Source organism: Alexandromys fortis, unplaced genomic scaffold, assembly GCF_014885135.2.
Source record: "Alexandromys fortis isolate MF-2015 unplaced genomic scaffold, M_Fortis_MF-2015_v1.1 scaffold_176, whole genome shotgun sequence".
Classification (NCBI taxonomy): Eukaryota; Metazoa; Chordata; class Mammalia; order Rodentia; family Cricetidae; genus Alexandromys; species Alexandromys fortis.
In genome coordinates this window covers 1,981,262-1,995,654 of record NW_026068070.1, presented here as the reverse complement: position 1 = coordinate 1,995,654, position 14,393 = coordinate 1,981,262, and the positions used below count along the sequence as shown (strand labels likewise).

Below are 14,393 nucleotides of genomic sequence, written 5' to 3'. Positions count from 1 at the left end.
CCTGATAAGCTTTTATTCTTAATATATTATGCGTCTTAGTGATTTTAATAGCTTATTTTATTCACAATAGGGAAATCTAGTTAAAATAATGGTTTCCTTAATTTTACCACTAAGAGGCAATTCATATTACATTTTGATGTATTTCACTTCAATCATTTTTTAAAACTCAAATGCCTCCACTCTTGATCAATGGAGCCTTGAACAAATTACTTAAGTTCCTCAATTTTTAGTCAGTGTGTCTATAACATAAACTTAATTACAGCACTTATGTCACAAGGCTACTGTAGAGAATGAGATAGTCCTCTTAAATTCCTAACCCAACAGTTGGCATATCTATATATATTTAGGCTAGGCCACATGAAATTGCCAATCATCTCTACATTTTAGGATAAGATGATGCAGGACTGTGATGGTACAGAAAGAGCTGGCTTGGGGCCTCAGTCCTTAAAGCCCGAAAGATAAAACTGGCACACCTAATAATGGCATAAGTTAAGTGTCAGAATATTCCAAGCAAAGTAGATTGTCAACATTAGGGAGGAGTAGGAAGAGGGCTGTGCACAGAAGAGGATCATTTAAACCTGACTCTGAGACACAGCTTGCCTAGCATTGGGCAATACTCAAAGAAAGGAAAACACAATAGCACACAGAGAATGTATTTCGTTATAACATAGGGCACATAAAGATAGGAGTGAAGTCAAAGGCCATACGTCTTACTCTTGCTGGAGTTTCTGCGTTCTGGTCTTCTCTCGGGGCAGGAGTTAGTTGAGGGGCACAGGCAGTGTAAGCAGAAGTTTATTTAGTCAGCACTCCATAAGAAATTGAACTGCACCGGGCCAAAGAGGGTGGGGAAAGCGGTAGCATAATGAGTTTTATCTTTTGTGTTACGGAGTTGAAAGGGATTTTCTTGAATTATGTGGGCCATATTCATGGGGTAAGGTAACCTCTTTTTCTTCCAAAATCGTGGTGAAGTGGATAGCCTTTTAGGGTATTTCCTCCCATAATTCTCTAGAAAGGAGGGTCAAAGCCACAATGGAATGATAAGGTAGAGCTGAGGTCTTTGGAGGATACAGACCCTTTGGTAGAGCCCACGTGGGAAAATGCCATGGTGTCTTAGTTTCTGAGATAGCAGGAACAACATGTCAGCAGCCTCAAGTATATGATGTCATAAAGGAGCATCCTGATCACCAGGAGATTGAGTTACCAAGTTGCAGCAGTAGCTGTTGCTGGTTACCTCATATCTAATGTCTTTAACAAACTGCTTTAGGTCTAGGGACTAATATCCTAGATGTCTGTGAAGTAAGATGCTCTGCTGCTCAAGGTAAGGTAGTCTGTTATTTTTTTTTAAGCAATGCTTTACCATGGAAGCTGGAGTAAGAGTTTTCCTGTATTTTATAGGTCTATACAAGCAGGAGTTCTCTCTTCTTGGGGCTTTCTTCTCCCGAATCTACTGTTCATGTCTATCTTTGAGCTAAGGTCAGCACTTAGCATAGTACCTAGCTCTGGTGGTGCTCAACCCAGGGCATAGTAAGAGCTGTGGGATCTGCTCACTACGCAAAGACACTAGGGAGTCTTTTACTAAGTGAGTGAAATTATTTCGTTGGAAAGTAGAGTTGAGTGAAAGAAGATGCCTCAGTAGAAACTATCAGCAAAACCCCTAACAACAGACGTCTTACATTCAGCCTCATCTCCAGCCTTCTGTCCCCGCCCTTACTGACTCCTCCTTCATCTAAAGTTTAACTCTGCTTATTTACTTTAATGTGCTGATCTTTTTTTAATTGAAAGTAGTTTTTTAATACAATATGTTTTCATCAAGGTTTCTCCTCACCATCTCCTCCTAGATCCTCTCTACATATCCATGCTTCCTCTTTCTTTCTTTCCTTCTTTCTTTCTTTCTTTCTTTCTTTCTTTCTTTCTTTCTTTCTTTTAAAAAGTAAATAGACAAAACAAACAAACAAAAACAAAAAGCAAACCAGAATAGAACAAAACAAATAAATGGGAAAGAAGACACAACAAAAAAGCAGAAAAAAACAGAGCACCTATTAAGATACAAAATAGGAAATGATAATATATAAAAAACCAATAACTAAAAAATTCCCAGGGAAAGCATTATGTGATAAACACACACACATACAGTGAGAGAGAGAGAGAGAGAGAGAGAGAGAGAGAGAGAGAGAGAGAGAGAGAGATATGTGCACACATATAAGTATTCATACAGACATATATGCATAAACAAACTATAATAAAATAGTGAAAGCAAGATTTGGGCAGTATGGATAGCAGAAACATGGGTGTGTATCTTGATTTTGCCACCAGGTACTTGAAAGGTTAGGTATAGCTGGTGCTCACCTACACTGTAAGGATAACATCAAGACCTCACTTGTAAAGTTGATGTTAGAATTAAATGTGGTAGCAAAGATAAATTCCTAGGGCAGTACTTGGAATGAAACAAAAACATTGTAAGTATTCATTAAAACATTGTTGCCAGTTGTCACATAATTGTATCCCAGTGGGTTGCAAAGCCATGCACTACTTACTAGTCATGGAACTTGTGCCAGATATTGACAGATGCATAAAAAGATGCTTGTGGAATGAAGATGTTGATGTGAAAAATGTTTTGCAATGAGAGCCCTTGAAACTAAAAAAAAAAAAAAAAAAAAAAAAAAAAAAAAAAAAAAAAAAAANAAAAAAAAACCATACCTAGTTTAAAGAGTGGGCTAAGAAGATGGGACAAAGAAGATGGGGCAGTGATGTGGATGTCCTTCTGTATATGTATTGCTTTTACTGCTTGATGAATAAAGCTGTTTTGGCCAATGGCTTAGCAGAGTAAAACCAGGAGTAAAATCTGAACACAGAGAAAGAGAGAGTAGACAGAATGGAGGAGATGCCATGTAGCCACCGAAGGAGTAACATACTACATCAGTAAGTCACAGCATCTGTAATACACAAATTAATAGAAATGGGTTAATTTAAGATGTAAGAGCTAGCTACAAATATGCCTGAGCCATTGGCCGAACAGTGTTGCAACTAATATAGTTTCTGTGTGATTATTTGGATCTGAGTGTCTGGGAAATGAAAGCCCAGTCTCTGTTTACAGGGCAGCCTCCATATATTGACCTGAGCCCATAAGACAGGAAAATGAGTGGGGACTTTTAGAATAGGGACAGATGTGGTGATGAAACAGGATTAATTCATGGTCACATGAGAGCATCTAAGTTGTAGGTCTAATAGAAAGATCACCATTCTGTTTCAGAGCTTAGGAAAGTGATATTAATTCACATTTTCTTTAAGTTTTTTTTTCATTTCATTTTATTTATTTATTGTATGTGTATGTTTGTGGAGGATGAGAGGAGTGAGAGAATAATTTCTGGAAGAAAAAGTGGTCATCACATACTATTCCATGGGGTATCTTGTTCACAAATGGAAGAGAAAAGAAAGGTTGAAAGACACTAAGGGGTCTGGTGAGGAGAAGTTACAGAGAAGTCAGTTGTATCCATGGACAAGACAAGGGCACAATAGGGCTGGGGTCAGAAACATACATTCCTTAGTAGTTCAAGAAAAGGAGAATATATAATGATATAGAAGAACTTCATTAATATTTTAAATTAAATTATAATATTTAATGACCATTTTTTGTTGCATTATACGTGACTTTTAATTTTAATAATTGTTCCATTGTATTTGTCAAATTTCCTATAGTGGCTTTAGAATATGAATTCACTGAGAGGAGGGAAGGAGAAACAAAAGCCTGAAACTTCTGTTTTATTGCTTTTGTTTGTTTGTTTGGTTGGTTTCTGGTCAGAGACTATTTATGCTGGATTCTTAAATAAGGAGGCAGATGAAATGAGTATAGAATCCTGGAAGAATCAACTTGGAATGTCAGACTGAAGAGTGAACCTTAGACCAGTGAAGGAGAGATTTTATAGAGGTCTGGACAAAGACTTGATGACAGTAATGGTCAACAGTTGTAGAAATAAATGATATTGTCCCATTATTGGGAATTTTGAAAAATGTTTAGTCTGAAATGGTTATTTTAAAAGTTTTTTTTTTTTTTTTTTTATCAGCTGGGCAGTGGTGACACACACCTTTAATCCCAGTACTTGGGAGACAGAGGCAGGCAGATGTCTATGAGTTCAAGGTCATTCTGGTCTACAGAGTTACTTCCAGGACACCTAGGGCTGTCACACAGAGAAACTCTGTTTAAAAAAAATCAAAATGATTTTTAGAGAAAGAGATCATAGATTTGACTTCCTAACCTCTCTGGGTCAAATGAGGAAATAGGACTCACCCTGAACAATCATACCTTGTATCAGTCTCTTTCTGTCACTATGACAGAATATCTGAGAAAGCCAGTTTAACAAAGTGCAGACTGTATTTTATCCCAATTGCAGAAGCTCTGGTCTTGATCACTTGACCCCGTCACTGTGGGCTTGTGCTAAGAGAGACCGTCATGGTGGGGAGCATGTAGTGGCTATGTACTTCATGAGAGACAAAGAACCGATCAAGAGACAAGCGACCCTGGATGAGATAGATCCACAAAGAGCAGGGCTCCAGTGACCAACTTCTGTCAACTATTCTCTAGCGCCTGACTTACCTGACTTGCCAATGATGCCAGTTGATGAAGTCATCAATGCTTTAACCCACTGACTAAGATCCCTAATGATCCAATGATTTCCTTAATGTCCTTAAACTTGCAAGTAAGCCCTTTAACACATGACCCTTTGGGGGATATTTCAGGTTAAATAATAATATACCTGTTTTGTGGGAAAATGCCAAGTGCCATGAAGGACACCTGGATTAGAGGCATTTTGCAAAGAAACAATCACGTGTATTCACCAATAGGGAAGAACATTAGGTTTACCTGGAGACGTGGGTATGAGGATACAAAATTATAAACCAAGGTCCACATTCTGAAGTTTCTTTTACTAAAAGTGATTGCAGCAAGAATATTTAGCCATGGAGAACTAGGAAACATATTTTCAAGAAAAGGCCTGCTTCTCTGACATTTGAGTGCATTGGTCATTGAACTGTAAGTCTGATGATTTAAGACATGGTGGTCTGTCATGTCATGAGCCCCGCTTTCTCTGTTTATTCAGGCTATTTTTCCCTTCTCTATATCCTCAGTGCAGAATTCCCCAAGAGGATCTCAGAGTACACACCCCCTTGAAGAAGCTATTTGGAAAGACTCCGTAGTTAGATATTTCTTGGTCTCCAAAGATTTTGCTAAATGGATTTGATTCAATATTCCTACATGGGATGCTGCTGTTCAAAGTGGTCCCTCCTGGATTACTGTCTGCTTTTATTCTGAGACATTGCATGGTATTTAACAGAAGCGGTAGGATTTCAGTGTATTCATTTATTTGTGTAGGGCTAATAAAAAAATTAAATTACATCTGAATTCTTATTTTATTACTGAGGCCGAATCTATAGTGCTTAGAGATAAAAACTGTGGTGGACTGCGGCTTATGGCTCGTTTTGTACAGTGCTTGCCTTAATAAGTGCACAGATCCAACCCTGAGTCCCAGAACCCATGAAGCAGTGCCAGATCTGGGGCTCTGTGATCACCGTGCTTCAGGGGTGTGGACAGTAGGATCCATGGGGTTCCGACCAGCCAGTCTGGCCTAAGTGACTACCTGTAAGCCAATGAAGAGCCTGTCTCCAGGAAAGCAGTATGTACTTCTACGAATGACGTCAGTGGCTCTCTTCTAGCCTCTCCATGCATACACATGCTAACATAAATGCAAAATGTACAAACATGTGAACATACAAAAAGCAATACATACACACGCAAACAAACACACGTGCATTAAAGGTGTGGCTGCACCTTTGTTACTTAATTCTATATCTAGCATTTAAGACTTAAAAAATGTTAGTGATTACTAATTCTTATTCCTGCTGCTGCTCTTAGTGCACACACACACACACACACACACACACACACACACACTTCCAAGGAAATAAAAGTTTGTCTGAGGGGAAAGCATGAATGTATCATTCAGCCAGAGCATAAGAATTAGGTGGGACGGGAATGGAAGAATCAGCAACTTCCTTCTGGTGCTCAGAGACCAAGGATAAAAATTTGGCTTTGGAAAGATGCTCTCTGGGGTTGACAGGTATCACAATCAATGTTGTGTATGTCCTTTTAATAGGTCAAGGTGGGCAAGAATCACCTATTCACTGGACAACAGACACTGGGGTGCACATTAAAATCAATCTTGCCTGTCTTCAACAGTGGAGGCTCTTTGGAAATATATAAAACATCTCTGCACATTTTCTGCATTCTTAAGACAAACATGAATTGGCCATTCAAATGTTACTTTGGGATTAGATAGATTTTTGGGTTGAATCCCACTTACAGCTATGGGCACATAATCAAGATATAGAACTTTCTGCAAACCATATCTTCTTCCTTTTGTGGCAATTAATTTAGAGGCTGAAAGCCAATTAACAGAGAACATGGCACGAGCTAAGTAATCGATACATGTTATATTTGCCATATATGAGAACATGACCTTGGAGTGGATCCAGCCAGATGAAACCTTTTTATAATGAGAAAATTCTCTTGTGAGTGAAGATGAAGTGGAGAACTTGTTTTTCAACACTCAATTGTGCTACTAATATAGAAACTGGAAGCCAGGCGGTGGTGGCACACGCCTTTAATCCCAGAACTCGGGAGGCAGAGGCAGGCGGATCTCTGTGAGTTCGAGGCCAGCCTGGTCTACAAGAGCTAGTTCCAGGACAGAAACCAAAAGCTACAGAGAAACCCTGTCTCAAAAAATAAAAAAAAAAGAAAGAAAGAAAAAGAAAAGAAACTGGAATAATCAGGAGTTTATTTTTTTTCTGTAGACCTTTTCCATATAACTAGCATCTTAATTGTTGATATGGCTAAGAGACTAAACTCCAGACACTAAAGAAATGGGTAGACCAGGGCTCTGAAAGCGCAAGCTCTGTGAGCCCAGAAGGCATTCAGAAAATAATTTGTTGCAAACCTTGTTTTAGAGTTCTCAATAGGCAGCTGTCAGTCATTTGCACTGATAGACAAATACAACAGGACCCAGAAAACTTAAGCCATTTTGTCCAAACTTTCTGAGCGCATGAGAGGAGACAAGATCTGGATTCTGGTCTACTCTCTTTAAAAAAAACCTTTGCATCCTGTGTCTATGTATGTAGCTATGCAGACATGTTATATCGTCGTGACTGCTGTAGAAAAACAACAGCGGAACTCCCCCATGCTCCGGCGCAGTCTTGCGAATCTTAATTCCACTGAATTGATCCCAGATGTTAGATGCTAAATGTGAGGCACTGCTTCGGGTCTTTGTCGCCCTGCCTGCCATTCACGCAGTCAGAAAGCAAAATGCCGCGTCTGAGATAGATGCCGTGCTCCTGTTACTTTTTTTTGCCACTTTTCCATGGTGTAAGAGAAGAATTTGGGGATTAATGTGACAGACGATTTATTTCTCAGGAATAAAACACGTGTAGATTCCCATGCCTCCTGGGCAATTGCGTGCAGGTGCAGAGCTTAGCCCCCGGCAGGCACCTACCTAAATGGCAGGTTCCCATCCAACTTCAATTTGCGGTAGTCTAGTTTCCTTAGAACCTCCGGAGGTTTCCTCAAGCGACATCAGCCTGGGGTGACAACTGATAGGAGGGTAGCAACATCTCTTTGATTGCCCACTCCTTACTGAGTGAGCCCAACCCATCTTTACGTAAAGATTTCCTCAGATATTCCAGGGAAATTTGTTCACAAAGACAATCTTTCCAGATAAAACAGCTGCTCGTTTTGACACATACTAATTCCACACTGTGGACCTATGAGGTCTTTGATTTATTCTCTAGGGGTCTATAAATAGATAGATGATAAATAGAGAGATACATAGATGATTGATAGATAGGTAGGGAGAGAGAGAGAGAGAGAGAGAGAGAGAGAGAGAGAGAGAGAGAGAGAGAAAGTGAAGTGTCCAGGAAACTGCATGGTTTACCAGTGGCTTGCAGTGTTCTCTGGAATTTTTGAAACATTAACTCCTTTTCCATAGGCTTCAAATTGTGATAGAAAATCAATTTCCCTACCTGAACACTGTATTCCATAAACAGTTGTAAGTCGGTGTAAGAGTACAGAGTCAGGCCCCCTCATCCATGAGTCTGTGTCTCAGTCTTTCTGGTTGCAGCGTTAGCTTGCACAACTCTTAGTCTCTCCTCATCGATGGGTTTCTGACTTGTAAACTGGGATTAATGAAAGCACTTTACTTAGGCAGTTGGACCTAGTTAAGTGTGAAACTTGGAGGCACACACCTTTAAAACTAGCAGGCAAATCTCTCTCCGAGTTAGAGGTCAGTCTAGTCTACACAGTGAATTTCAGGACAACCAGGGTTACACAGAGAAACCCTGTCTTGAAAAACCAAATAAATAAACGAACAGACAGACCAATGGATGGATGAACAGACAGACAGATAGATAAATTAATTGATGGATAAATAAATAAGTGAGGCATGCACCATTGTTGGTACTATATAGGAATTCAGAAATCTCTGATTCAGGGCTTCAGGAGAGCACAGAGGCGTTGCTCTTCTACTCTTGTTTTGTTTGGTTTTGTTTTTTTGAGACAGGTTCTCTGTGTAACTTTGGAACCTGTCCTGAAACTTGCTATGTGACAAGGCTGGCTTTGAACTCACAGAGATCCACCTGCTTCTTCTTTTCTTGTATTGGGATTAAAGACGTGCACCAACACTACCCAGCTCTACTCTTTGGATTTGTATTCACAGCTATTGACCCTGGCACTCACCATGAGCTAGAAGTGTGTGTGTGTATGTGTGCATGCATGTGTGTGTGTGTGTGTGTGTGTGTGTGTGTTACTAATACTATTTGGGTATTTTCAGAAATAGCCTTTCTCCATCTTCTCAGTTCTACCCTTAAATCACATTGGCATGCCCTAATAATTCCTTCTTTGGGATTCACTCTTTCTATCATTCCTATTGGAACTGGCTAACAAGTAGCCCAGAGCACCCAAAGCACCAACATATCTGATGTTGGAATTCCTGGCTAAGTTAAATTCTGACTCAAAATGGAAAGAAGTATTCAGATCCCTGCCCCACCTTTCTTCCTATCCTTCCTGCTCCCTCCATTTGCTCAACTCCCCCTTCCTCTCCATCTGTCATACACACACACTCCAAATTCATATTTCAGTACCTGAACCCCCATTACCATTCCTGATACAATTACTGTTGCATCAACTTAGATATTCCTGATGTCTTATTAAATATTATTTCAATGAAATATTATTTGTTACTGAAGCTTCAAGAAAGCATTACTATGAGATGTTGGTATTTTATAAAAAATTCCCAATCTTTGCATTAATTAATATTAATTTTAATTGTTAATATTAATATTAATAGTTTCTTTTTTAATTATTGAAGCTGGAATTTTGGGAGTGATTTCTAGTGAAAATATTCACTGTGGTTTTTTTTATTAGAAAATATCGACTTCTCTTAGCTCCGCAGTGAATTACCTATGCTTTTCCTGCACTCACTCAGCCACTGTAGAAGCATCAAGAAATTCACATGAACCTGTTCTTTTATCAACTTTAAAAGATTTACTTTCTTTTGCTAGATGTACAATAAATCACTAGGATTCTTTTAGAAAGGAAAAATTGAAAGAACACCCCCAAGATAGAAACAAATGCATTATCTTTTCATTCATAACTCATGTGGACTGAAATATCTATTTGTTACTCTTGCCTCTTTCTTGATTTCTCTCAATATTGAAAAGGTTCTCAGAACTCACTTACTGCATGGCAGGGAATTTGAAACCTACAAAGTCAAAAACAACTAATAAGTTGAGCATTCTAAAATCCACACTATAGTCATTTTTTATCTAATTAATGGGGAAATAGCTAGTCTAGGTTAAAGTAAACACCTTTCAACAGCCAAATGCTCCCTCCTGATTACGCCTGACAGTCTGTCACTTCTATGCTAAGGTATCTCAGAGGCTTGAGGTTACCACATCTTTTAAGAAGCTGAGAAATAATGCCATCATTCAGTAATACTGACTGGGTGATGACTACATGGTAGTCTCTGGACTAGGTAATTTAAAATAGCTTTACAAATTCATATTATTATTTAATTTTTACAAATAAGAAATCTGAGATTGGAAAAAATTAAATATGGCTTCATGTCCAGAATTAATAGTGTTCTCTCACTCTGATGAGACTATAAAACCTGGATTAAATGCACGCGCGCGCACACACACACACACACACACACACACAGTGTCAGCCTGTCAGGCATCCTAGTCTGCATCTTGTGAAAACCAGTATTGTGTTTGTAAACATCAAGGCAAGAGTGTAATGTTTGAAGCTATGTGCTGTAACCCTCCTACTGAGTATGATACCACTGCTTCTGATTCTGAGTAAGGACATTGACATATCTCGTCTCAGTAGACCAATGACCTTCCTCTCAAACAGGAAATGAATAAAAATGCCCTGAGTAAGCATGAACTAGAACTTCAGACTGGCTTCTTTATAGATACCTTACATAGTAATCAACTGAAGGACATTGAGTTTCTTGTTTACTACATGCACGTCCTTAGTGGACCTGGCATCTGCCTTTAATCGCTACATCACATACATTTGCTGTCATTTGCACATTAAGAATGGTTTCACAGAAACAGATAAAAAGACTTCCTTGTGGTGCCTTCCAGGCTCTTAACTCTAGTCTGTCAAGAACACCTCATTTACATCACAAGACTTTATGATGTGTTTAGTTTTCTTCAGGTTGCTTTTATACATTTTAACCGAACATTTCTAAAGAAAATTTGTTATGGAAAAGATACAATTTGGAAAAAGAGTTAGGGGCAGACGTACTGATGTGTCCGGCTGCTCTATGGAGAATTAATATGTCCAACTCAGTAAAATTTTATTCTCCCTTCTGAAAAGTTTGCCATGTCATGACAGTTTGCAGAAATTTTAGGAGATGATTTTGTGGCTTAAATATTTTTTCCCTGGGTCCCAAGTGATTCCTTTACTCAAGCCACATTGTTGAGTTCTTCTGTATTTACTGTGAGTTCTATTGATAATGATTATGATCCTATGGGAGGGAACAGAAGAAATATATGGTGGTTTCTCTCCTGAAAAAAAAAAAGGAACAAAACAAATGCATCTTCCCTCCCAGTTGCTCTGCTCTGTAGACCCATGGGAATATGCTAATGACTCTAAAAGTAGAATTTACTTCCCTAGATACAGTGTTCTATGTTCTCTGGGATTTCTTTCGCTTTTAAGGATGGAGAAGACTGGTCCTAGAATTCATCACTGAGACAATGCACAAAATATAAATCACGGAAACTAAGTGCAGCATCAGTGAATGAAAGTTCAGTTCTCTCCCTAAACTTGAGAGCGCCTCATTGTTTGCTGCATTATTTAGTATGCTTGTTGTATCAACTTTACAAACACTTAACATAACTTTGAAATCATATCTCTAAGAAACAGGGATGACCTGGATGGAGGGGGGAGAACCTTGGACTTCCCACAGGGCAGGGAACCCTGACTGCTCTTTGGACTGGAGAGGGAGGGGGAGAGGGTGGGGGGAATGGGAGGGAAATGGGAGGAGGTGAAAATTTTTAATAAAATTTTTAATAAAAAAAATGATAAGTCTAGTCCTGGAATCCTTGAACACAACCATGATGGGGTGAAGGTGCCCTTTACTAGAGATTCTTGTCAGTCTGGCCGCTGAATGGCATCACTAGGCCATTTACATTCCTAGAAGAATTTGTTCTCAGAGAGTTCTAGGGAAGAGCCTGAAAAGATTGTACTGGCCATCTAGGAGCTGGACCCAAGAGGGATTCTTTAGAATTGACCCTGGTTGGTTAATAAAGTAGAGTTTTATTATTTATTATCAATGTATTAATTAACCAAATATCTGAGTTATCATCTTCTCCTTTTTTTCTGTTAGCCTTAGACCTTTCTTCTTTTTATTATTATCATCATTGTTATTTAAATAATGTCTGGGTAGGAAGGGGAGTAAGTCCACACCCGTGCAAGCACCCACAGAAGGCAGAGGAGTTAGACCTACCTGGTTCTGGAATTGCAGGTGTTTGTGAGCTTCCTGATGTGGAAAATGAGAATTGAACTTGGGTCCTCTGGAATAATAATACTACATGATCTTAACAACTGAGCTATTTTTCCAGCCCCCAAGGTTTATTTCTTTCTGAAAACTTCATTCCTTAAAGAAAACTGTGTTACGCAAAAGGGCAAATTATAAATTTGGGATTGTAGCTGTCAAGTTCAGCTCACTGGGTGAGTCAGATTAAATGGGGCAAAATCTCAGTATTTGAGAGTCGGTCCACAGTGACAGCTAGTGCCTTTTTACCACCATGAATAATGCTAGGCTATAGAAGACTAGGCTTGGAGGACGGGATGAAGTCATAACGCGAATGTGATGGAAAAGCAAACTTCATCGATATCTTGGTCAATCTAATTAGTAAGTCTCAAATAAAACTAGACAGGAAACTCATTAGGCATTTCTAACGTACCTGTGGAGAATACATACTTTGAAGATTTTGTTTCCTATTGTGTGTGTGTGTGTGTGTAGTGGGTATCTGCAGATACCGGAAGAGGGTATCAATCCCTGGCAATCAGAGTTACAGGCAGTTGTGAACAGTCTAGCCAGGATAGTGGTTGGTGTTCTTTTGCCTTGTTTTGTTTCCCGGAGGGAAAGGATAGTGAAGGCTTGTGGACCAGAAACTCTCCATAGTGGTCTAGTGTCAGGTGACTTAAAATTTAAGCCAAAATTCCAGGGTTAATGCCATGTTTTCTTTTTTGCCTTAAGTCAAGAGGAATGAAATAAAGAATTCAATGTGTAACCTTCCTTTCCTAGCTACTAAAATGTTTCCAGATCAGGTCCATTTTTTCTATAATAGTATTTATTCAAGCAAAGGCAAACACAAATCCAGAATAACGATGTCTAAAGAATACTTAACAGAGAACAGAGTTCTTTGAGGTGAAAAATATCCAATGAAATATTGGCTCTCCCTCATGGAAAGCAGAGAATGACAGTTGCTGCACCAGGTTCTCCTCCAGGTATCTTTTCCTACTTCCATAGAAACCAGAAGCTCTCCATATTGTGCCTTCTGTATTTCCTCCATTTTCTTTTAATAAATATTCCATGTGTACATTCCCTCATTAATTAGTGTCACCATGCACTTATATTGCTAACAGCCTAAGTAGAGGCGTTGCTTTGAAACTACAATCTCGTTTTAAATGCATCATCATTCTGAAGTGGCCTCGTAAATTTTGTTGCTGATTTGAGATCATAAATAGTATATTTATTTATATTAAACTCTGTCTTTTATTCATCTTGAGGTTATTATATTTATATAGTTAAGAGAATGATGAGGCGAATTTAATTTTCATTCTGCTCAAGAATTCTTGCATCCTGTAATCACCATTGATTGCCTAGTTACTAGTTAGAATCAATAAAAGGAATAGATGTAAAATTTCCTGATCTCGTGTTTTATAACATGAGTCTAGTAGAAAATGGAGGATTCAGCTCCATAAACATCATCTGGTAATGACAGTGTGCATAGTTCAGACTACAATGAGAAAAATAAATCTGAAAACTTAAATTTTGGACTTTATGTAAGATAAACTTTATCTCCAAATATCATAAAATGTTTTTACTGTTTTATGGATAATCGTATAATTTTATTAACATTTTTATCATTTTAATTGCTTTCTTTTTCAAGGTCCATGAACACTGGTTTACATTTGTTTCAAGCTTGTCTCTGATACGACTAATGTATTGCTTAAAGTTCATCAATATGAGAGCATAGACCTGTGCTGAGAATAACAGTTTACAACTTCAGCTTTACATAAATCAGAAAAGCCTTGGAGATGAAAAAAAAGAAAAGAAAATATTACCAGCTAAAACTAAACATGGTAATAAAGATTTGTAACCACAGCACTCAGGAAGCTAACCCATGAAGATCTAGAGTTGAAGGCAAGCCTGGGCTACATTCTCTCTCTCTCTCTCTCTCTCTCTCTCTCTCTCTCTCTCTCTCTCTTTCACACACACACACACACACTCATAGACACACATAAAAAAGACACTCATACACCCAGACACATGCACAAACACTCATATATAAAGCTACACACACATACACACGTAGAGTATATATTACTAGACAGCGACAAAATCAACTATTTCTAAGCATTTGTGCTTCCAGCAAAATACTTTTATTGAGCTTAAATATTTCCCAAATGGTGGTGTTTTCTAGAGAAGCCTGATATGCATTAGCTTCTCACTGGGGTACCTTTCAGATCTTTTGGATCATTCAAGGATGCTCACACTTTTGGATTCTTAAGTAAGCATCCTTGATTGCGGGTCTAAAAAGGAAGTGCGATGTGT

At 38.5% G+C, this 14,393-nt stretch overlaps 1 protein-coding gene across 2 annotated transcripts in view; it reads left to right on the top strand.

Moving 5' to 3' along the window:
- The window catches only part of Ntng1 (netrin G1), a 327,790-nt gene that overhangs the window by 66,653 nt on the left and 246,744 nt on the right, over positions 1-14,393 (top strand). The gene's annotated exons all lie outside the window — the stretch shown is intronic.